This window comes from Phoenix dactylifera, unplaced genomic scaffold, assembly GCF_009389715.1.
Source record: "Phoenix dactylifera cultivar Barhee BC4 unplaced genomic scaffold, palm_55x_up_171113_PBpolish2nd_filt_p 000265F, whole genome shotgun sequence".
In the NCBI taxonomy this organism is placed as follows: Eukaryota; Viridiplantae; Streptophyta; class Magnoliopsida; order Arecales; family Arecaceae; genus Phoenix; species Phoenix dactylifera.
The window spans coordinates 43,632-65,801 of NW_024067754.1; the positions used below are offsets into that span (position 1 = coordinate 43,632).

At 36.8% G+C, this 22,170-nt stretch overlaps 1 long non-coding RNA gene and 7 other non-coding genes across 9 annotated transcripts; all 8 read right to left on the reverse strand.

The window, feature by feature from the left end:
- Positions 1-49: 49 nt before the first annotated feature.
- Positions 50-10,000, reverse strand: LOC120105350. Of its 2 annotated transcripts, none has more exons than XR_005507722.1 (3): positions 9,823-10,000; positions 9,559-9,727; positions 50-539 (listed from the first exon to the last, which is right to left on the reverse strand). It is a non-coding gene; the product is annotated as an uncharacterized LOC120105350 (long non-coding RNA). The 2 variants fall into 2 exon arrangements; XR_005507723.1 differs by having other exon boundaries at positions 9,559-9,692; positions 9,823-9,999.
- Positions 1,129-1,244, reverse strand: LOC113461475. Its single transcript, XR_003383750.1, has one exon. It is a non-coding gene; the product is annotated as a small nucleolar RNA Z278 (small nucleolar RNA).
- Positions 1,431-1,521, reverse strand: LOC113461470. The gene has a single exon (XR_003383744.1). It is a non-coding gene; the product is annotated as a small nucleolar RNA Z223 (small nucleolar RNA).
- Positions 7,695-7,802, reverse strand: LOC113461471. Its single transcript, XR_003383745.2, has one exon. It is a non-coding gene; the product is annotated as a small nucleolar RNA snoR97 (small nucleolar RNA).
- Positions 8,242-8,357, reverse strand: LOC113461477. Its single transcript, XR_003383752.2, has one exon. It is a non-coding gene; the product is annotated as a small nucleolar RNA Z278 (small nucleolar RNA).
- On the reverse strand, positions 8,640-8,755 carry LOC113461476. Its single transcript, XR_003383751.1, has one exon. It is a non-coding gene; the product is annotated as a small nucleolar RNA Z278 (small nucleolar RNA).
- LOC113461473 lies at positions 9,088-9,172 on the reverse strand. The gene has a single exon (XR_003383747.2). It is a non-coding gene; the product is annotated as a small nucleolar RNA U36a (small nucleolar RNA).
- On the reverse strand, positions 9,544-9,687 carry LOC103698275. Its single transcript, XR_003383748.2, has one exon. It is a non-coding gene; the product is annotated as a small nucleolar RNA snoR134 (small nucleolar RNA).
- Positions 10,001-22,170: the final 12,170 nt, after the last annotated feature.

The window sequence follows — 22,170 nt, forward strand, 5'->3', positions numbered from 1 at the left end:
TGATGTGACCTTAATTTAATGATCACCATGTAAGTTTTGCAAGCCACAGTAAGTTTCAGCTCGCCCAAGTTCACCTGTTATGACATCTTCGAGAAGTCAACAAGAAAGAGAAATTCCAATGTTTATTCGGCAAATTAAATCAGCATAAATAATACCAAACAAATCTGACTGCAGATCGCAGAAAATACAAATAAAATACAAATAAATAAGTAAATAAAATGTCAACGGCCCTCTGAAGACGTGCACAAATAGCAGCTACAGGCTCTTCGTCGTCTTCGATTCTTTGTACTTCTTGGCCGGCCACCCATGTCGTCATGTGGATCAGGCTCGGTCTTCAAAGTTTCAGCTGCCTTGATTGAAGACATATTCCTTGAGCGCAAGTTCCATACTGCTGCCAGTTCTCAAAACCATTTCTTTGACACACATCAGGATCAGGTTCCGCAAACTTCTCTCGCACATAGGCATATTCCATTTGTTTTGCACCATCAATTGTTCCAGTAGCTATGGAATCACCAACGAGGCTCCTCATTGGCTCTTTCCTGTCCCAAACATCCCCATTTCATTATTTAAATATTCATCTTTAAAAATACAGGCATAGCTAGCAAGAAGCATCTGCAAAAAATTTCTTAACAGTGACAGTAAATTCAAAGAAATTCAAAGTGTGATATATAGATCTCTTTGCCTCAGAAGTATCTTGTCATGCTACCTGCTGCTTCCCCAAGCCTGCAAGCAGGAACTTGGTTCCGCAACACATCCATTTTGCAGACAAATCATCATTGGCAGTGGCAAAAAGCTAATGCTCTATATATGGGAAAGGCTACAAACTCTTGTATTCACGAAAAAGGCTTACCATTCAACAACCAAATATTTATGTACAAGATATATACTTCAAAGTGAGCGTTTATAAAGCAAAAAAGGGTTATGCTTCTACCATCATGACCAGCTGAAATTGCCCCTCGACATTTTTTACAATCAAAACAAAAGAAATCACTCCTCAACTTTTTCATTAAAAAAATCGTACACTAAACACATAAAAGAAATAAGAGTTTAGAAACGGCCTGAAGGTACTTTGCTAATCACTACAATTCATACATAGCAAGATAACGTCGTTATCAAAAAAGAAACAATGCCTCAGAAAAGTCCACTGATGCCATTTGAATGTAGCAGCTCCAAGTAGGTTCTCCCTGTAAAACAGGGACTTGAAGCTACCTACACCTGATAAACTTGAAGATATCATCATAGGCGGCTGGGAAAAATACAATTCCAGTTCTCAGAGACCGCTAAAGTCAGTTCAAATAAATTAAAGTGAAGAAAAGAAAAAACAGCTATCCTAGGTGAAGAACTACAAAAAACAGTGACAAGTCCACAAAAATACAGCTATCCTAGGTGAAGAACTACAAAAAAAAGTGATAAGTCCACAATGTACCGAGGCTCAGATTTTTTTATCAGCTTCTTCTGTCATGAATTTTCTAAAGCAGAACTGGCGTTTTTGAAGCTGTCTAGATTCTCATCAAATAGAACAATAGAACATCTCATTATCCTAGCATTTGAATTTTTTTTCTAGAAAATTATAAGCAAATCCTAAAAAGATATGCACATAATTTTGTTGCATCAGGAAATTCAACCATTCTTTCCATATGCATCATGCATAATTATCAGAAGCGCAAGTAGGTTATAACAATTGCCAATAGTAGAGTACCTTAAGTGACAAAAGTATAGTACCCCCTCCAAAAAAGAAAAGAAAAAGAAAAAGAAAAGCAAAAGCATATCTGAGTTGCCACTGACATCATTCAGACTCAAGGATAGCCTATCCCCACCGCATCATTCCGGCCTTATCAGGACATGAGCACCTTCATGTTTCGCATCTAAATGGACTTTTGTCAAAGAGGCAACAACTACCCAGCAGCAATGAATTCCCTCAGAACCTCACAAGCTCATATTGCAGGTGTTGAAAAAAAAAAGAATAGGAGAAGAGAATTGTATTTTGCCGTCTTTTATAATGTATAGGGCAGCCTTTATATAGTACTAGGAGGCTGATGAAGTTTGCTTAGGTCGACTATGTTTGGCATAATCAATCACAAATCAATCAAGGTGAAATTTGGTAAGGCCGACTAAGTTTGTACAATCAGTCTTTATGAGGCCGACTATATTTGGCACAATCAATCACAAATCAATCAATGGTCGTGCAATAATTCTACACATCCCTCCTCAAACTCAAGTAGTAAAGTGGACACCAACTTGAGTTTGGAAACAAGAGATCGAAAGATGCCAGGAGGATGAGCTTTGGTGAGCGTCCGCAGCGAGGACAGATCTCAGAGAGAAGGCAATCGAAGTTCAACAATGCTCGTAGACGAAAGCACCATAGAAAGAAGAGCAAGAGACCTCGAACTGAATGATGGAGTCAGGAGCCAGCATATAAAAACGAAGATTGAGGACTAGGCGGCGCATGTTGATGTACGCTTCCATGATCGAGAGGTGGAACCGTTCCCTAGCCCAGAGTTTACCTTCGCCAAGCTTCTGATGAGACGGTGTGACGCGCTGCTGCTTAGGGTTTGGAGCAGGACCGTGCGTGCCGAGTTACTTCGCTAAGTTTCTAACGAAACGGTGTGACGTGCTGCTGAAGTTTGGAGCGAGAGCCATGCCTGCCGGAGTTTACCTTCGCCAAGCTTCTCACGGAAGACGGTATGGCGCTCTGCTTTTGGAGTGGGACCGCGCCTGCCAAATTTACCTTTGCCAAGCTTCTGACGAGATGGTGTGACGTGTTGCTTGGGTTTGGAGCAGGACCGCACCTGTCCCCAAGCTTTGACAGTACGGTGTGGCGTGCTGCTCTATGCTCACCTGGTCCTCTAGGTTTTGAGCAAGACCGCGCCTACCAAGTTTACCTTCGCCAAGCTTCTGACGGTACATATGGCGTGCTGCTCCATGCTCACCTGGCCTTTTTGGGTTTGAAGCGGGACCGCGCCTACCAAGTTTACCATCGAGGGGCATGCTAGGGGAAGTCGAAGATCTGCTCGCGGATGGCCTGGAAGGAGTGGCAAGGGTCCAAGTCCACGAAGACGACATCGTCTGAGACCATGGATTTGAAGGCCTCATGGACTTCTTGTTTCAAGAAGGCCTGGAAGCTAAAGCCAGCTATTGCTCCTTTGATCCATCAATCAGGCCCCACTCTAGCAGGAATCCGACATGATGGTGATCCGCAGCCCTCCGAAACTGTCAACGAACTCTCTGAAATCATCATCGGTGATGAGCTTCATGTCGCAGGGGACAACGCACTCGTTGTAAGCTGGTGTCGTCGTCTTCGCCGGTCTCAGTGGGGAGGCGGGTGTTGTGGCCTTTGTAGTGGAAGAAGAGGTAGTCGCCGGGGCAGGCAGAGGTGACGAGTTTGGCGACGGCGCAACGGATGTTGGCTCCTATAGGCTGGGGTAGGACTCTCGGTGTCGATGAGGACGGCGATGTCCTCCTCCGCAAAGCCATAGTACTCCACCAGGCAGTGACTCAATTTCAACAGATACTTCATAGCAACATTTGGACCTGATTCATAATATACACTCCGACGATTTATTCAAGTATTGGTAAATGGTAATTGGGCCTTTCCACAAAAGTTAATAGTCTATAATAGTGCTCAACAATACCTGATAGTCTGATATAACTCAAAGTCGAAATTATGGACAGTGAAATAAATTGAACGAGTACAAATTTCAAAACCAAATGCATACGGTGTTTTCAATATGGATCTAAATCTTTTCTGAAAACAAAAACATGGATCTAAAATAATTGTTGAAGATGTAATTAAGGTCTAAAGGTGACCATAAAACTTTCGAAATGGAATACATGAGTTTTCCTATTCCTTTCACCTATTGGGTTGGCTGGCCTCCTCTTTACTAGGAGCAAAGCAGCAATTTGAATTCAAAAATCGGGTAAACTAGAAAGTAGCAAGATAGTGATACCATTTCTGCATTACAATGCATCAAACGGAACACAAACCAGTGCAACAACATCTGATGCTTTTGTAAAAACTTATTGCAGGATATTCGTGAATAACTACTTAAACATGTGATGCACCCTTGCGGCCCGCAGGCACAAATGGTTTACCGCATTCGGGTTAGGTCGAGTCCGTAGAGTTGGAAACTCAAAATTGTCTAAATTTCAAAAAGATCGGATTGGATCGAGTCAAAATTTAGAAAACCTAGACCCAGCCCCAAAAATGGAATGGGTCTAATTTTAAGAACCCCGACCAAGCCTCACATATCCTTTAAAATGGGTTAGATCGGATCTAAGCGAGTCAGATCAAGATATGGGTCAACCTGACCCACTTACACCCTCGATTCTTTTTTATCTAGAACATAACCTTATACATAGAATCCTACGAAACAAATCCATTCCTTCTACAGTACTTGACTAGCTTTTCTCATTCCCTCCTTTTTTTTTTTTCTTTTTTTTTTTTGGGTATCCAAATGCTTCCTAAGCGATGGTCCTTCTAGCATGGATTCCAAATGAACATGTTGACGGAAGAGTAAGCATGGAAATCTTTGAAATAACAATATTTTTTCCAGTTAAATTAACGAAATTAATATCAAGCAATGTTTTAAAACTTATGGTGGGCACAGCCACCCACTGAACCCCCTACTAATATTTTAGGTAGGGTCACGTCAAAATTAATAACTGTATTTTACACCAAGTATATTTAAATCAATTTTATTACAACAGAAAGGTAGTAAAAGCCTTAATCCAATTTTTACATACCTACAACAGCATTATTATTTTAAACTAAAACTTTTATATGTTTGGTAATAACAAATAAATTAATTAACAATACTATTACATACTTTTGTAACTTATAATTTTAAAATCAAATGTTTCTAAACAAATATGCATGGTACAACTTTGTTAAAAAAATTTTGATCAAGATTATATAATTAACTGAAATAAATTAGATAAATTCAGATTAACCTTTATAAATTATAATAATTGTGATACAAATTGTCATCAAATAAACATGCCAAGTTAAAAAAATGAAGTAAGCTCTTTTTATGATATATTGACATTATAATTAATTATAGGGTCTGTTTTTATATTCATTAATTTCAATTTCTATTACTTTTAGATGTTTATGTACTTTATTAACGATGTTACAAGTCAATGGGTCAACCGTGGACCAAACCACCAAAATGGGTTAGTTCAGCCCAAAGGATTCACAACATCAATAGAAGATCACAACATAAGGAAATGTGTTGAATTTTAAACTAATCAAATAAAAGTTTCGCTCTCAGGGTCTGCTACACAGGGGAAGGCACCCCTGAAGGGCAGCTATGCAGCTAGATTGCTATGCTGTCCTAGGGCTGCAGAAACGATACCAGTCTCCTTCTAGTATCGTGGGAGTACAGACGATAAGAAATGCCGAGATATTCAAAGGTGAATGACCACCTCCTGCAATCACTTACCATGGTGCCGTTATGCTGGATGAAGAGTGCAAAAGCTCAAATCAGAAACAAGCATCCATGAATCTACCAACTCCCTTTGGATAACAATTCATTTCAGTTCACAAGGACAGCCACAGGACTGGATCCATCATTCAAGACAATCTTTGAAAGAGTTGTTCTTGCAGGGACTTCACCTAATGATTGCCTGCCCACGCCACTAACAAAGTTGGACAGCAGCATAGACATGAAACTTGAAAGTACCATCTCTATCTACAAAGTAACAATCTGCCCAAATGGTGATGCAGCAACAACAGTTATTTCAATAATCACGGGTCCTTACAAGACTTTAATAACGCACTAATACCATACTATGAAACTCTGGTCCATGATAATTCAAAACTTTGCTGCAGTACAAGACTTTGTGCCGTTTCCATCCAGACATTGAAAGCCCAATCCAAAATACCAGGTCCATATGTTGTCAATCTTTCTGATGATCAGCATCAGGGTAAAGACATATCTATCACCTACTTAAAATCTTTATAAAGCTCTTTCTACAGTAATTACACTCTGCAACCTCATTCTGATTCGATGGTAAATTGAATATGTTAAGTTTACCATTGATTTTCTGGAGACATAAATTAAAAGCTGAAAAATATTCATTATTGGTTTGGCTGGCATATCAGCCATAATCTCAGATCAAACTGGTTGCACTTAGGTGTGAAGTCCAAATCATAGGGGACCAAAAAGTTTCATAGCAATACCCAACCAAAAAGTAATTAGAGATATTAAAGCATACCAAACTAATAAATCAATATAAAAGTACAAATATTTCCACAAAAAACAAAATAGAGTGAAAATAAGAGCAAAAATATAATTGCAGATTATAGAGAACAGCATGGAACAATAGAGCAACCAAGTAAAAGAAAATAAGACTCAGATGTAGGCCATTGATGACACAATCTGCAGGCAATTAAAAAGCAGCTTGCCTGGATAATGGCCGAGCTATCATCACTTTAAAAATTAATAAAAACATTAAAAATTCAAGAAAATGGATAGCTCTTGATGTGTGAGAAGGTCCTCTAAAAATGGCTAACACATGCACCATCTCCTTCTTCTTCCCTCTCACAAAAAAATAAAAAGAATAAAATAGGAAGCTACTTTTTAAGAACAGATTAATGTGGGAAGCTTGGTAAGCGGTTGCCAACAATAAGGAGGACAAGCCGACCAGTTTTCTTCCTCTTCTCTTGATTCATATAGCTACAGCAGATCCGGCAACTTCAAGACAAGGGCAACCCAAGCCCTAACCTTGGTACATGTAGCGAGAAATCCTAACCACCATTATAAATCGTACCACATAATATAAGGAGAAAATGAAGAAAACCCAAAAATCAAGAGGGAAAAGAAGGGATAAACTATTCTGAAAGGGGGAGAGAGAGAGAGAGAGTACACATAAAGCATACAAATTCAACATCATAGAGAACGAGACCAATGAAGCGTACAACAAAACAATAAGGTTCACATATTCCATCAATGAGCTCCACCAAGAAAATGAGAAGCAAAAAAAGCTGAAGTGTCGACATGTTAGTCCAATGATAACCTCAGAATGAAAAGATTACTTAAGACATGGGAACAATATAGAACCTCCAATATCAACTATAGCCCAAATAGAAGAAACATGTCCTATGATTAGTTAAACGCAAAATACAAGTAACAATAATTGCTATATTTTTGTAACTCAAGAAGCAAAAAGATTAATTATCAAATATTATTGTTCTCAAAACCTTATCAATCTTGTAGCACCACTAATTATTGTAAATAAATTTTACATAGGGAGCAGCAAAATCACAATTATTTGAAGATATTGATTTAAAATAATCTAAAACGTTACATATCAGTAAAAGACAGAATGCTGTGGAACATGTAGCCTAAGCTTTTACTTGGGTTCAGTCATGATAAGATGCACATATACAATCCTCATATGTCTTGCAACTGTAGCAAGCTGATTGGGAAAGGATAGCACCTGTAATTTTCAACAATACTTGCATGATTATTTCCATCACATCTCAACAAAATACTTAGATTGTAACCTTGTAAACAGCTGAATTATGATGCCCCATAGAGCCAATAATTGATGTCAGCATGTTACTTGCAGAACATTCTAACTTCTCAAGTCTCTTAAAGAATGGAAAAGAGTACTTCAGTATTCCAACAGAATAAAGAGGAAGGATGACTTACAACAGCGGCTTATAACATGCAAGAACATATACAAATATAAAATGTTCTGCTGTTATTCAGGCCCTAATCTCATATGATAAAGAGACGAAGCTGATGACCACACTCCATTTCTGAGTTCATCAGTTCCCTACATGCCAATTGTGCAGTGTAGCAAGAGGATAGTTAAACTTAGATACATGCACATGTAGGTACAAATAAATCAGGTCACGTAATATTATAAAAGGGCTTAGGCCACAAAGAGAATAAGGAAGGGAGATAACATAATTTAATTGCTATAATATTTTTTCATTTTTTACCTAGTTGTCGTTTGAAATTACATTCATTACATGCAGACCAAGCTAAAACTTTGAGTTGGGGATTTAGTTCAGGGTAAGTTGGCCTTTACCTTAGGAGGAAGGTAGAGCTGCAGATTGTTTTATGCACAAAGTATATTCACCTTCCATTCTGAAGATGTGCCCTATGCCATGTTGTATAGATAGTGTACATAAGAATTAGAGACATAGCTTGCAAGTAGCATCACCAAAAATTTCTTAACAGTGAAAGAAAAGTCAAAGAAAATTCAAAGGGTGAAGATATAATTCTCTATGCCTCAGAAATATCTGTTGACGTCATGTTAACTGCCGCTTCCCCCAAGTAGGTTCTCCCTGCAAGCAGGGACTTGGTTCCACAACACATCCATTTTGCAGACAAATCATCATTGGCAGGGGCAAAAAAGCTAAAAGTTTTGTGTTTCACAAAAAAGGCTTACCATTCAAACAACCAAATACTTATATACAAGATATACACTTCAAAGTGAGTGTTTAAAAAGCAAAAAAGGCTAATGCTTCTACCATCACGTCCAGCTGAAATCACTCAATATTTTTCATTAAAAAGTACGTACATTAAATACATAAAGAAATAAGAGTTTGGAAACAGCCCAAACGCACTTTGTTAATCACTATAATTCATACAAATTAAGATAACATCATGATCAAAAGAAACAATGCCTCAGAAAAGTCCACTGATGTCATTTGAATGTAGCAGCTCCAAGTAGGTTCTCCCTGTAAAACAGGGACTTGAAGCTATCTACACCTCATTAACTTGGAAATATCATCATAGGAAGCTGGGAAAATTACAATTCCAGCTATCAGAGACCGCTAAAGTCAGTTCAAACAAATGGGTCTGAGAAAAACAAAAAATCAACTATCCTAGATGAAAAACTAGAAAAAACAATGATAATCCAAAATGTCCCAAGGCTCAGAACAGCTTCCTCTATCATTCTGAAGCAGGACTGGCGTTTTTGAAGCTGTCTAGATTCTCATCGCAGACAATGCATCACGATGAGTCTAAAACAAATAGAAGAATAGAATACCCTCATTATCCTAGCATTTGAATTTTTTCTAGAAAATTATAAAGAAATCCTCAAAAGATATGCAAATAATTTTGTCGCATCCAGCTCAAATTGAGGAAATCGACCATTCTTTTCATATGCTTCATGCACAATTATCAGAAGCGCAGGTAGGTTATATCCATAGTCAAGAGTAGAGCATTTTATGGAAAAATATAGTACCCCCTCCAAAAAAAAAGGAAGGCTCAATCCATTTTTTCCCTCATCCTGATCGCAAAAATATCATCAACAAAATAAAAAGGGTTTCGGATCTTTTTTAGCTCATCACGTGATATTGGCGAAAAAATACAAATTTTCAAGCTTTTGTTCGGCATCTAGTTGTGGCGAGAGATTTTAGAGGCAAAACCATGGAAAAAGGAGTAAGCCCCCACGTTAACCCCGCCGTATTCGCTGTATGCCTCCATGACTAGGCTCATTGGGGAACGAAACCTCAAAAAAGCTAAAGGTGTGGAGAGGCAAAAAGATAACAAACAGATGGAAAGAAACATCATAAAAAATCTAGAGTTTAGCCGTTACATCGACACAGATCGGTCGTAGGAATTCGTGAACAGAACTGCAACACGGAACGGCGAATCTATCTGTCACCAGCATTGGGGCTTCCGTCGTCACGGAGTTCTTCAGCAAAGCCCGGGGTGCTTCGAGCAAGACTTCTACAAAGAATCAAGATCCTAAAATCTCTCAAGTCCTAACATTAAGAATTACTTCCATTCTTAAATCCAATGCCTCGAACACGAAAAAAAAAAGGAAAAGAAAAAGAAAGATTAAAGATGAAAACTTTACTCGAATCAGAAGCGCCGAATCAAGAAATCGGGTTGTTTGGAGGGAGAAAACGGCGGCCCGGCGGAACCCTAAAGCCGGGCAAAACCCTAGAACAAGAAGGGGAGGAGGTATAGGAGGCGAAGAAAAGGGGTGCGCTTTCTCCTCTTCATAGGAGTTTGAACAAAGCCTGCACCAAACGGGAAATCACGTGTGTACCTATCAGAACCGGCTTGGCCGTTCTGACCGTAATCCTACAAAACTGGGCCGCCGCCTGAACCGGTTTCATGTAAAGATAGGATTCGGCACATAGCCCTTTATGTATCTTCTAAAAATAAAATGAAATATTGTATTTTTCTCAAAAATATCATTGTGCTGAAACTTTAGACCTGCCCAACTACGAGGCAGCCCATCCAAACCAGATGCATTTTGGATTGGTTTGGGCCTCATTTTTCAGCTTGGTGGGTCGGACTGGGTTAGAAATTTATGCTCATCTCAAGCTCGAGTTTGCGTTGAACCCGGCCGAAGCCCCAATTCTTTAAATTAATAAATTATATTTATATATATATATATATATATATATATATATATAGTTATGATGATCCATGTTAGACGTGCCCAATTAGGTAAAATTTTTGAATTAGATCGAGCTGCTTGATATCTCTTAAGTACTTTTAAAGACTTCTAGTTTATTTCACTGCTAATTAAGGAAAGGAGATACCAACATTTAGGGTTAGCTCCTCCTCCTCGCCTAAATCCGACAACTCTCCACCTTATTAGGGCATCGGCCACCCTCCACTAATGAGGCCCGTACCTGTTAACATAACAACCTCTCATCGGTTATTAGCTTCTTGCCTTCTCTCATCTGCCCACCATCGGACAAAAAGAATCCATCCTCTCCTCTCCTCTTGTTTGCCCATCAATTTGCCCTCCGATGAAAAATCTCCACTGGCCACCATCCTCTCCTCTCCTCATGCTTAAGATATTTGCTACATAATGCATCAACCAACTCTTTTACAGTCGGCAAGTTTTTCGAAATCTGATCACAACTAAACTTTGGCGAGCGATGCTGCATGGCTAATTAGTAGAGGGGATGTTAATGGCTAATTCTTGGTTCTACCTTCAAAACCAAATCTATTTCTCATGCTTTTCTTGCTAATAGGGGCTACGGTCCTACAAATTATAAGAGGAAAACATAGGCAAAAGTTGAAGTGAAATGGGCTTAATTGCTTGTAGTGCATCATATTTAGAATTTTTTATTGCACCATTGTGCTTAAACGCAGGTGCTTCTGAAATGCATGACAATTATACCCGTGAAAATGCGGAAGTGATGTCCGGGTTAGCTTGGTATAATCACATGTAAACCTCTTAAGAATTATATTGCCTAGATGATGAACAAATTTTGAAAACTCCACAAAATGAAAGGTCTGGCCCGGGAGCCTAAAATCTGATAAGTAGCAGTCTCGGAGCTTGAAAGTAGACCCAAAGACTGATAAGTGTTAAATAATACATAAATTAACCTCTTTCTCATAGTACTTATCATTCCTTTAATTCACATATTTTGTAAATTTAACCCATAAAAGATGTATTACCTTCATCATTGCATTTTAATAAATTATTAAAGGTAATTTCGAGTATTATTTGATTATTTATTGATTGAGCCTTATATATGCAGGTTGAGTCAAACCCAATTGAATGATGCTTAAACCCACACTGCATTCCATCAATTTCTTTTTCTTTCTTCACACGTTCACCCATCAAGAACAAGTCTGTCCACATGTCCAAACTTTCCAATTGCTTTTCTCTAACATGCGGCCATCCCAAATTCATCCATCTTTCGACATCCCACATAGCCGTGAGCCCCATTCCCATTTCCACGTCCACATCCTCCCATGTCCAAAGAACAGAGCCGTTGGCCTCTTCCCAGCTGAATCAAATTCAAAACTTCAAACCGAACAACTCCCTCATCCCTATTGATCTCAGCCTTCATCCCTTTCGCGTTCGGATATGCCGTGATTCAACCATCCACATGTAAAGTCTCACAATGTCTCCCCTGTTCCACGTTCATTCCGCTCGTAATCATCCTTATCCCGCTGCCAACCAACCCCAAGCTTCTTTTCATTCGCAAGATCAGCTTCCAGATTAATTCCAAATCCCAGCAGAATTCCATTGTCCACGGATTCCGCCCAGCATCCCACGATTCGGCCATCCGCGTTTGATCCCAGCCGACCACATCCACTCAACCATGTCCGTGATCTTCTTCGTCAGGATTTCTCCCGTCTGCATGAACCCAGCGTCATCATCCTCTCTTGCATCTGTTTCCTCCCGAACAACCTCCTTCCAGATTTTCCCAGCCGTCCTAGTTTCCCTGTTCCGAGTTTATCCTTATCTTACGGATCAGCCATTAGCCAAATCCAAACTCCCCTCATCCAGATAAGTTCTAGCCTCTTCTGTGTGGTGAAATGGCATCAAACCATCTTCCAGATTTGATCTCCTCCAAGATTTTCTTCCAGATTTCTTCCCATTCGGATTAACTCCATCATCCGCGGATGAATCCCCTGCATCCATGTCTCCTCCGCGTTGAAACAGCGTCAGCCTCTTCTAGATCGCGTCCACCGTCCGCATGTGATCCTTCCCTTCTTCCGCTCGCTCCCAGCCGTCCAAGCTTCGCCCCTGCATCTGTGGATCGGATCAAGTATCATTTCCGCATGCACCCCGAACTTCATGGATCGGTGGACGAATTCCCCTTCTTCAAGATCATTTCCTCCTAGCCAGCATCTACAATGCGTCCGAAGATCAAGCAATAATCTCTTAGCTTCATCCAGCTTCGATCCATCCTTATCTCGACGTGAAATAGGGAAGAGGAGAGAGAGGTTGCAGCCTATAAAAGACCCAGGCGTGAAATAGAGGGGGACACTTCTCTTCGGATCCACTTCCATCCAGGCAACTCTTTGGAATATACTACTTGAAGAGGGAGAGAGAGACGACGGGAGAAAGGAGGCAGAGCCAATCGTCATGAAGTCCCCCTGCAGTGCAGTAGTTCGCGTCTGTATGGAAGGCTAAGCTCTTCACTAGGGCTGGATGCAGCCCTAACAAAGGGACAAAGGTTTTGTATATTTAATTTTCTATTCTTGGAGTTGTATGAACTTATTGTTTTAATGAATATCCCTCTCATCTCATATTTAATTTCTGTAATTTTAAGTATGACGTTTATACAACTTTTCTTCATGATAACTAAGTTAACATAAGATCATCCATGCTTAGGGAAGATACGGTGTCCTGCCACAATAGTTTAGGGTAGACATTTCATGCCAACCGAACATGGATGTTCCTAAATTACTTTTGTGAAATTTTATTTGAATGCTTGTTAGGCTTGTAGCCAATTTGCATGTTAATCCAAGAATAAATCAAAATACAATTAATCTTTGTTCCTATGTTAGTGTTGAATTCCTTGCCCTAGGCTCTCTCAACTGATATCATTTTAATTGCATTTCTTTTAAATTATTTAGTTCAATAGTCTTCACAAACTTTCTTTTTTGAATATTTTTACAAAAACAATTGTACCCCAATCCTTGTAGATCGATACCCGTAATCACTGTCCTACAAGATACGTGCTATTGCGTGGTCTTAAAACTGATTATCAATTTTTGGCGCCGTTGCCGGAGATTGCTAGCATGGTTGTTTTTTTTTATTTATTTTTATTTGTTTCTTTTTAGTGATTGGATACATCTACTTTCTTATATTGCCATATTTTTGAGATCTACTTTCTTTTTAGTGATTGGATACATCTACTAATCATTATTTGTTTTGTTAGGATTATCGAAAAAAGAAAAAAGAAAAGAAAGAAGGAAAGAATTCGGGACGACTAGAGGACAAGTACTGAAGAGGTTTGATCAATTAGCTTGCTGAAATTTTTGCTTGGTAACCTCTAAACCTCCCTTGACTCTATTTTTTGTGCATCAACTTGCAAACGTAGTGGGAAAGCTCGGCACATACGTCTCGGCATATGTGTGTCTAGTCTGTCGTCCCTTTTAAACTACGAGTGCTCGAATAGATATTATTTAGGTTGCTCATGCATTTGAATATTTGTTGTGATTCTTTGATTTAATTTGAGTAAGGCGTGTATGATTGCTTGACACACCACTTAATATATCACGCACATAGTAAGGGCAATCACCCCAACAAGATAAGAACTGGAATTCATCACCAGATTCTTGCCCAAATTAGGCGAACCAATTCTCACATAGCTATCACTTTAATTAAAATCAATTAGACGTTGGCCCCAAGGGATATTCGAGCTCAATAGGACGAAGATCACCGAAAGTTGCACCAATTTCGCTTTATGGCTCAATTGATGTCTAGACAAGCTTTGTCCCTCTAAGGGAGACAATTCATCTGTTCGAGGCAAGTGGTTTTTAAGTGGGACCTTTGCGAACGCATCGTGACCCCTCACTTATCTGGGAGCTTATCTGGTCAACTCAATTCATTCGACCGGATTGGAGACTTAGGTGCCCTCTTCAAACCAGTTAGGAGGCAGACACAAAGATTTGATGTGTTTTTATTGCATGCTTGATTGCACTCAATTAATCAGAAGAGTTTTAGTGTATGCAAGGATGTCGTTATAGATCTCCTGAACTAGTGCCTTTTGATCCTGAAATAAAGCGTTCTATTAGGGCCCTTCGAGTCGAAATCCGCACCTATAGAACCATAGGATCTGCTCCACCTGACAAGATGGCTGAAGAACAACCCAAGATGTTAAAGGAGTACTTCACTCCTTCTATTTATACCTCCCCATCTTGTATTCGGCTACATGATACCACTGCTGCTATACAGTTTGAAATTAAGTATGGTGTCATCCAAATGCTTCCCTCTTTTTATGGACTCAGCAATGCAGACCCATACAAATATTTAGATGAGTTCCTTGAGATCTGCACTACTGTCAAAATTCAAAACTTCATTGATGATGCTCTAAAACTTAGGTTGTTCCCTTTCTTCCTTAAGGATAGAGCTAAGCAGTGGCTCCATTCATTAGAAGCCAATTCTATTCTTTCATGGGCCCAAATGCAACATGAATTTTTTAAAAAATACTTTTTCATAGGAAGAACGAACCAATTTAGGCATCACGAGCTTCTCCCAATCTGATGGAGAAGAATTTCATGAAACTTGGAAAAAATTTAGAGATTTACTCCGAAAATGCCCGCATCATCAAATACCCAAGTGGAAATTAGTGCAATGATTTTATGACGGGTTGTCTAAACGCAACCGTTAGATGAACAAAACCGTCAGATGGTTGATGCTTCCTGTGGGAAAACTTTCATGCTTAAAAGTGAACATGAGGCATGACAATTGTTTGAAAATCTCAATGAAAATTCTCTCCACCATGCCTCCTCCGCTCGTCAAGCACCCTCAAGTTTCCAAAGAAAAGGGACCATATATGAAGTTGGCCAGTCCATAGGTCTATCTGACAAAGTAGATGCACTATCCTATAAGTTGGACCAATTAATGTCTAGAGAACAGCTTCCAAACTTTTCCCAAGTACAAGTGTGTGCCCTCTGTTCTAGCCCGGCTCACCCTGCTTATGAGTGCCCTTCGGCAGCCCAATTCTCTGAATTTGTGCAAGAACAAGTTAATGCTGTCTAAACACAATTCCAACCGGATAATGATCCATATTTGTTGCCTAAGGTGACAACCCAAGAGGGGGGGTGAATTGGGTTTTTCTAAATTTTTAGTGCTTTAAAAACATCCTTAGTTGAGTGCGGTGAATGCTTTCTTAAATTACTTCAATGAATTAAACTATAGCAAAGATGAAAGCTAATGCAAGAATAATCACAAGTGAATCCACAACACAAATACCACGATGTATAGTGGTTCGGTGCACCCCAAGGCACCTACGTCCACTCCCCAAGCGTCCCATTGGGAATTTTACTATAATCCCTCAGATTACAGTAGGATTGTTTTTCGGGCTCACAATCCAAAACCTTTACAATTTGGTTTTCTGGGATCACCAATAACCTACGTTGGTTTTGCGGGCTCACCAACAACCTAACGTTGGTTTTACGGGCTTACCAACAACCTACGTTGGTTTTACGGGCTTACCAACAACCTACACCGTTGGTTTTACGGGCGCACCAACAAACCTATACCATTGGTTTTACGGGCTCACCAACAAACCTATACCGTTGGTTTTACGGGCTCACCAACAAACCTATAATGTTGGTTTTACGGGCTTACCAACAAACCTTACAATAAGAATAAAGAACAAGGAACTAAAGCTCCTAAATGAGCAAATAAAACAATTATGAGCTATAAAGAAGAGTTTAGAATATAATTATCCCTTTAATAAGGCTCTTCTCTTCTTTGTCAAGATTGCTTCACTCTTCAAGGGTTGGTGGAGCTTTTAATGTCTCTTGGAATCTGCTCAACCACTTTCTTTTGGCTCTTTGAATGAAACAATTGAATGAAGCTTGCCTTGCTAGGGTTTTCTCTTGAATGCACTTAATGTCTTTTCCAAAGCTTGCTTTCTCTGATGAATACTCCCTCTTAAATACTTCTCCAACCTCCAAATAGTCCTTCCTGACCGTTGGATTGAAGAAACTAGCCGTTTATAGCCGTTGGGAGTCCAAAAAGCACTTCTGCACAACTAGCCGTTATGCTTCTGCCCGTGCTTGGGTCGACCTAAACTTTCCTGGGGTCGACCCAAACCACTGTTCATCAGACTTGGGTCAGCTCAAGCTTTTCTTGGGTCGGCCCTCTCAGAAAATACAGAACCTTTTATTTCAGCCTTCCTTCACTTGGGTCGACTCAACTCTTTTTGGGTCGACTCAAGGTTGGGTCGACTCAAGTTACATTTAGGTCGACCCTCTCAGGGATTCCAGAGAACCAGTTTTTGAATGACACAGCCTTTGGGTCGACTCAAGTTCAGTTTGGGTCGACTCAAAGATAGGGTCGACTCAACTTTTACTTGGGTCGACCCAAGTACTGTTCATCCGTGCCATTTCTGCAGAAGTGCGCCAGATGGTTCTTTGAAATGCCGGGGTCGACTCCACCAATCTTGGGGTTGACTCTTTCCACTCTTTGCTGCAACTTAGAGTTAGATTTATCCATATAATTAATGAAATATACTCCAAGCAATTTTGAATATATATCATGGTAGTGCTACATACTTTTAATAATAAAAATTACTATCATCTCCTTGAGAGTACGTTTAACTTGAAACTTTGCCGAATTAGAATTTAGAATTCACTATCCCTTTTCTATCGCAAATTTTATCTGATTATTAATCATGAAAATACATCTTGATCTCATTCTCCTAATGTATCATGAGTGTATCGAGGGTGTGCCATTTATTAATGATGTATCGAGTTAATTTACATTTCTAATTTGATATGGTCTCAATGGTTGTGTTAATCATCAAAATAACATTATCATCCTCAATCTCCCCCTTTTTGATGATTACAAAACATTAAGTGTAAGAAAATTGGAATTCATATGAAAAGTTAGATTTAACATTCATAAAGTACTTTTGGTTCAAGAGTTTCAAAGTAGTCTTATTTCGAGTTTGTATAAATGAACCAAGAGCTCCCCCTATCCTATCCAAATGGATGCCAAATGAGTTTTAGCTTTGCTCCCCCTTACTCTTGTATTTCATTAAGACAAAATTTTCAAAATTTGTGTTAAAGCAAGAGTTTCAAGTCATGTATCGAGGCAAGAAAAATCTCTATGATTATGTGCCAGAATTTAGATTTTCTTTTTGTCACATGTCTCCCCCTTAAGTATATAATATATACCTTTTATATTTTCTCCCCTATACTGTTTTTCTTATAGAATTTGCTTCTAGTTTCTCCCTTATATTTTCTCCCCCTTTTTGTTATCATCAAAAAGAATGAATAACAATGAAATGGATAGCATTGTAATGACAATCACAAAGATCATAACTCAAGAGAAACATTGTCTATGCCAAAAGCACTATGTTCTAGAGAAGAAATACAAACTACCACAAAGAGCAAATATAAGTCAAAACAAATTAATACAAAGTTTGGAAGATACTTTAAGAACATACTTCATGATAATGCTTTAGAGGTAATCAGCTTTAACATAGTCAACATATTTCAATCTAAGCTGATTTATATTCAATTCAAAATATAAAGCATTATGAGCATATACTCAGATATTTCTTTTTCTTTTTGACAATATCAAAAAGATTGCAAAATAATAAACATTAAGCACAAGGCAATATTTCATTCAATGTATGTCAAATTATTGCAAGCATATGAATCACGTAACTCAAGGCAATAATGTCAGGGCAAGATAATGAGTATAGATCAGAGCCAATTAGGGTAGTTTCAAAATTATGATGAGATCACATCAAATTTAATGATTTTAACATTCTTTTAAAGTTCTTTTACCTTTCTTTCAAAAAAAATAAACCTGAAACAATTTCATGGGTAATAGATATCATCAAAATCAAGAATGAAAAGTTTGGCTTTAAGAATGAGACATTTAGGATGTGAGCCAGAAGTGATCTCTAAATGTAGATTCCAAAGATAGTTTTCAAATCAAGTGTAGATGGAATCTTTTTCAAGTTATTTCAAAGAGTTTCAAGAATAATATTCAAAAAAGCACGAATGAAAATCCAACACCCTTTTTTAATATATTAAGTATATAGCAACGTGAGAGCAATCTAATTAATTTTCAGAGTATAGTATAAGAGCAGATAAATATCAAAACTTATATACTCGAAAAACATAAGATTATGTTGAATCCTTAATTCTTAATGACTTCAAAGTTCTTTCATGATATAAAAGTATTGGGGCTTAGATACCAAAATATGAATTTATGCAATGTAGGATACATAAAATTCAGGGCTTTGAAAGTTCTTTTAAAGCTCTCTTAAAGACTTTCTTTTACTCCTTTAAAGATCATAGCATCAAAATCAATTAAAATGAATTGGCTCAGGATTGAAATACTAAAGTGCAAGCCAATAAGAGCTCATTCGTAGATTCCAAAGTAAATTTCCAATACTAAGACAAATGGAATCATTTTCACTTAGTTTCAAAACAAGTGATTTACCAATTAAGTACAGATGAAAATTCAACTTTCAAAAGATATTTAATGAAGCACAAAGTCTAATACCAAAATATGCTTAAATTGATATCAGTTTGAAACCAATTTGACATTAAAAGCATGCTAAAAGTCCTTTGCCAAATTTACATAGAGTAATCTTTAATGTGAATTTACACGATTAAGTTCTATATGATCTCTCCCTCTAAAATTTTCTTGCTCCTCCTTAATTAATTATCCCATTTGAGAGTTTAGAGTTTGAAGATAATTTTCAATAAAGAGATTGAGTATTTAAAGCTCCCCCTCAAAAGATGTATTTTCTTTCAAACTTTATTTTCTTCTATAATATCAAGAATGTAGAGTGATTCAGAATTTTTTTAAAAAATTTATAGCAATCACTCTTTTTTTTTAATCTTTCAAGAATAAATTATATTTTCTCTTATTTTTTTTTGAATATGTATGGAAATATTAATCAGAAAATAATTCTTTTGAAGCTCAAATTTCTTTCAAAAGTAATTATATTTTCTTTCCTATAAGAATTATTGGAGTGAGTTGAAATATTTTAAGCCTTAGGATCATTAACTCTCTTCTTAAAAATAGCTTTTCTTTTTAATGATAAAAGCATTTAATTATGCAGGAGTGTACATTCAAAATATTAATTTCTTAGTTATAGTTTTTCAGCAATGTATATATGAAGCACGATAAATCTTTTTAATATCAAAATAACATCATATATTTAGAAACATTTGTTCGCAATCAAGATCATTGAAAAACACATCATTTAGACCAATTTTAATACACTTATAAGATAAAAAATGATATGTTTCAGATGCGTATCGGAGCAAACAACCAAGGTATCAAAATTAATTCTATTTTTCTTAAGCTGTAGTTTTTTATCTAAGAATCATAGTAAATTATTCTCCAGCATGATGCAATCTTTGAAGCATATAATGAAAATTACAAAAATTTGACAGTAGAAGTATTTTAAATTAAGTTTAAGCCTTCATTACAAAATCAGATTCTGAATTTTATAAAAATTTTCAAAGAAGCTTTCAAGATTATAATTTGAGATAGCATCTTCTACGTTGTAGCTCATCTTAAATTAATAAGATTGAAAACACATATTTCAAAAATATTAGAGCACATCCAAAATCTTTGTAATTCATATTGTATTTTGGTACAATTTGGAGGACATTATGTATTAATGTTAGGCAAATTGAAAGATAAATTAGAATCAATATATTCTGCCTAATTTGCAAATTCGGATTATTCTTTGCTTTTATTTTTTAGATGATATTCATTAAAATAGAAGTATCCTTCTCTTCTTCTTTTGCAAATATATTCAACTTTCAGATTTTAAAGGTGATCATGAACGACAAATCTGAAATTTCTTTCAAAAATACGATTAGACGAGTATAAGAGAAATTCAAAATATCATTGATGGGCATGGAATGCAAGTGAAAACAATTTTCATTAGGCTTTGGAACACAAGTTATTTCGAAGTCAAAAGTGAAGCAAAAGCTTGTGTGCAAAGTTAAAGCCTATTTCAAATTTATGAATATCATAAAAGAAAAAAGAAATTGTTATTGGTAGAAATGTGTTTCAAACAAGTTGTTCAAGCATGGAGCATTACAAGTTATATTTAAAGAAGATATTTGTTATCTAAATACATAATTCAAAACATCAAGTCACATGCAAAACATAATATGCATTAAGTCATAACATTATGTATTAAAGCATTAAGAACAAACATGTCAAGGATCAAAATCAATTTTTTTTTAAGTAAAACTCTCTCTACTTAAATATAATTCTGCATTGATTTTATCCTTAAGATACGTTTTCAAGTGATTGAAATTTTATTTGACTTTTCACAAACTCCTTTTACACTTTTATTTATCTTGTCATTCATTCCCTCATTTTTATGAATTTCTTTCTTTAAGCAGTCAATGAACATTTTGATCTTCATTTCTGTTTAGTTTTACTTTTATATGCTCTATAGTGCCGGGTACTACCACTAGCCTCTCCATTGGTACCATCTCTATGATAAGCAATATAGAAAGGTCAAATCATTTTCTTTAACAACAAAATGTTCACTCCAAACTCTTCCTATTTAAATATAAATAATTACGGATTTTATCCCTTCCAAAAGAATGCTCACACAAGTCTCACAAATATGCTGAATATATTATGCTTGCTCTGCTTTTTCTTAAGATTGGAGTATTTACTTAGCTTTTACTTCTCCCGAACAATGTTCATTTTCTTTTTCTTTATCTCTCTCTCTTTTTGTTATTTTCAAGTAATTACATAAAAGAGCAGAATAAAAAATTAATCTAATATGCTGCATATAACTGTATATCATGCAAACAACATTTTCATTATGCCCAATGATTCATAGCTTATCACAAGTTATTTTGAATTAGAGATTTGAGGCATAAACTTGTGTATTTCATGGTTATGCATTATATAGGAAAAAGTAAACTTCAATTTAATCACACCATGAAACAATTATCACTAGCATAAGAATGAAGCATGATATCAAGATGATCAGCAATTAATTTCAGACTATTGATTTTGCTCAACTAACTCACAAGAGAAGAGTTTAGATTACCAGTGCATTTAGCATTCTTCAAGCCAAATACCTTTTAGATTCTTTACATCCTTGGCTGAAGAAAATCTCTCTTTTTTTTGTTTGCAAGGGAATGTTTATTGTATCTTTCATCGAGGTGTCCTTCAAGTTGAAATTTCTTGCTCATAAATCCTGTATCATTAGCAAAATCTTTTTCTTTTCTTGAAGGCAATTCATTAGGTTCTCTAGGATACAAAAACATTCATACAACATATTTCTTAACTAGATGACTCAACATGAGACATGACAATAATTGAATTTGAGTCACTTTACTCAAGAGATTGCCTAAATATAAGCAAGCACAAGTCACTTGAACTAAAGAGATAACTTCATTAAGTAAAATGGTTCAAGGACAAGCATGTGAGGTAATAGAAAGATTCATTAAAGTTAAATCAATTTTTTTATTTTCAGAATCAATTTAACTTAGATTCTATTTGCATAAGATAATTATCAATAAAATATACAAGTTGAATTTTAATCAGATTGTCTTAAGTAGTTGTTTCTATCAAAATTCTGATTATGATTTAGCTTTCAACACAGATACTCTTGTTTCAGGAAGACAAGTAATCTTCTTTTGGAGCAAATAAGAAATATTTTTGACTTATGAGAGATAGTTCAAGAAAATTAATATTCATGCTTTAACAGATTTTTATGCTCAGATTAAACATGATGAGTTAAAATTAATC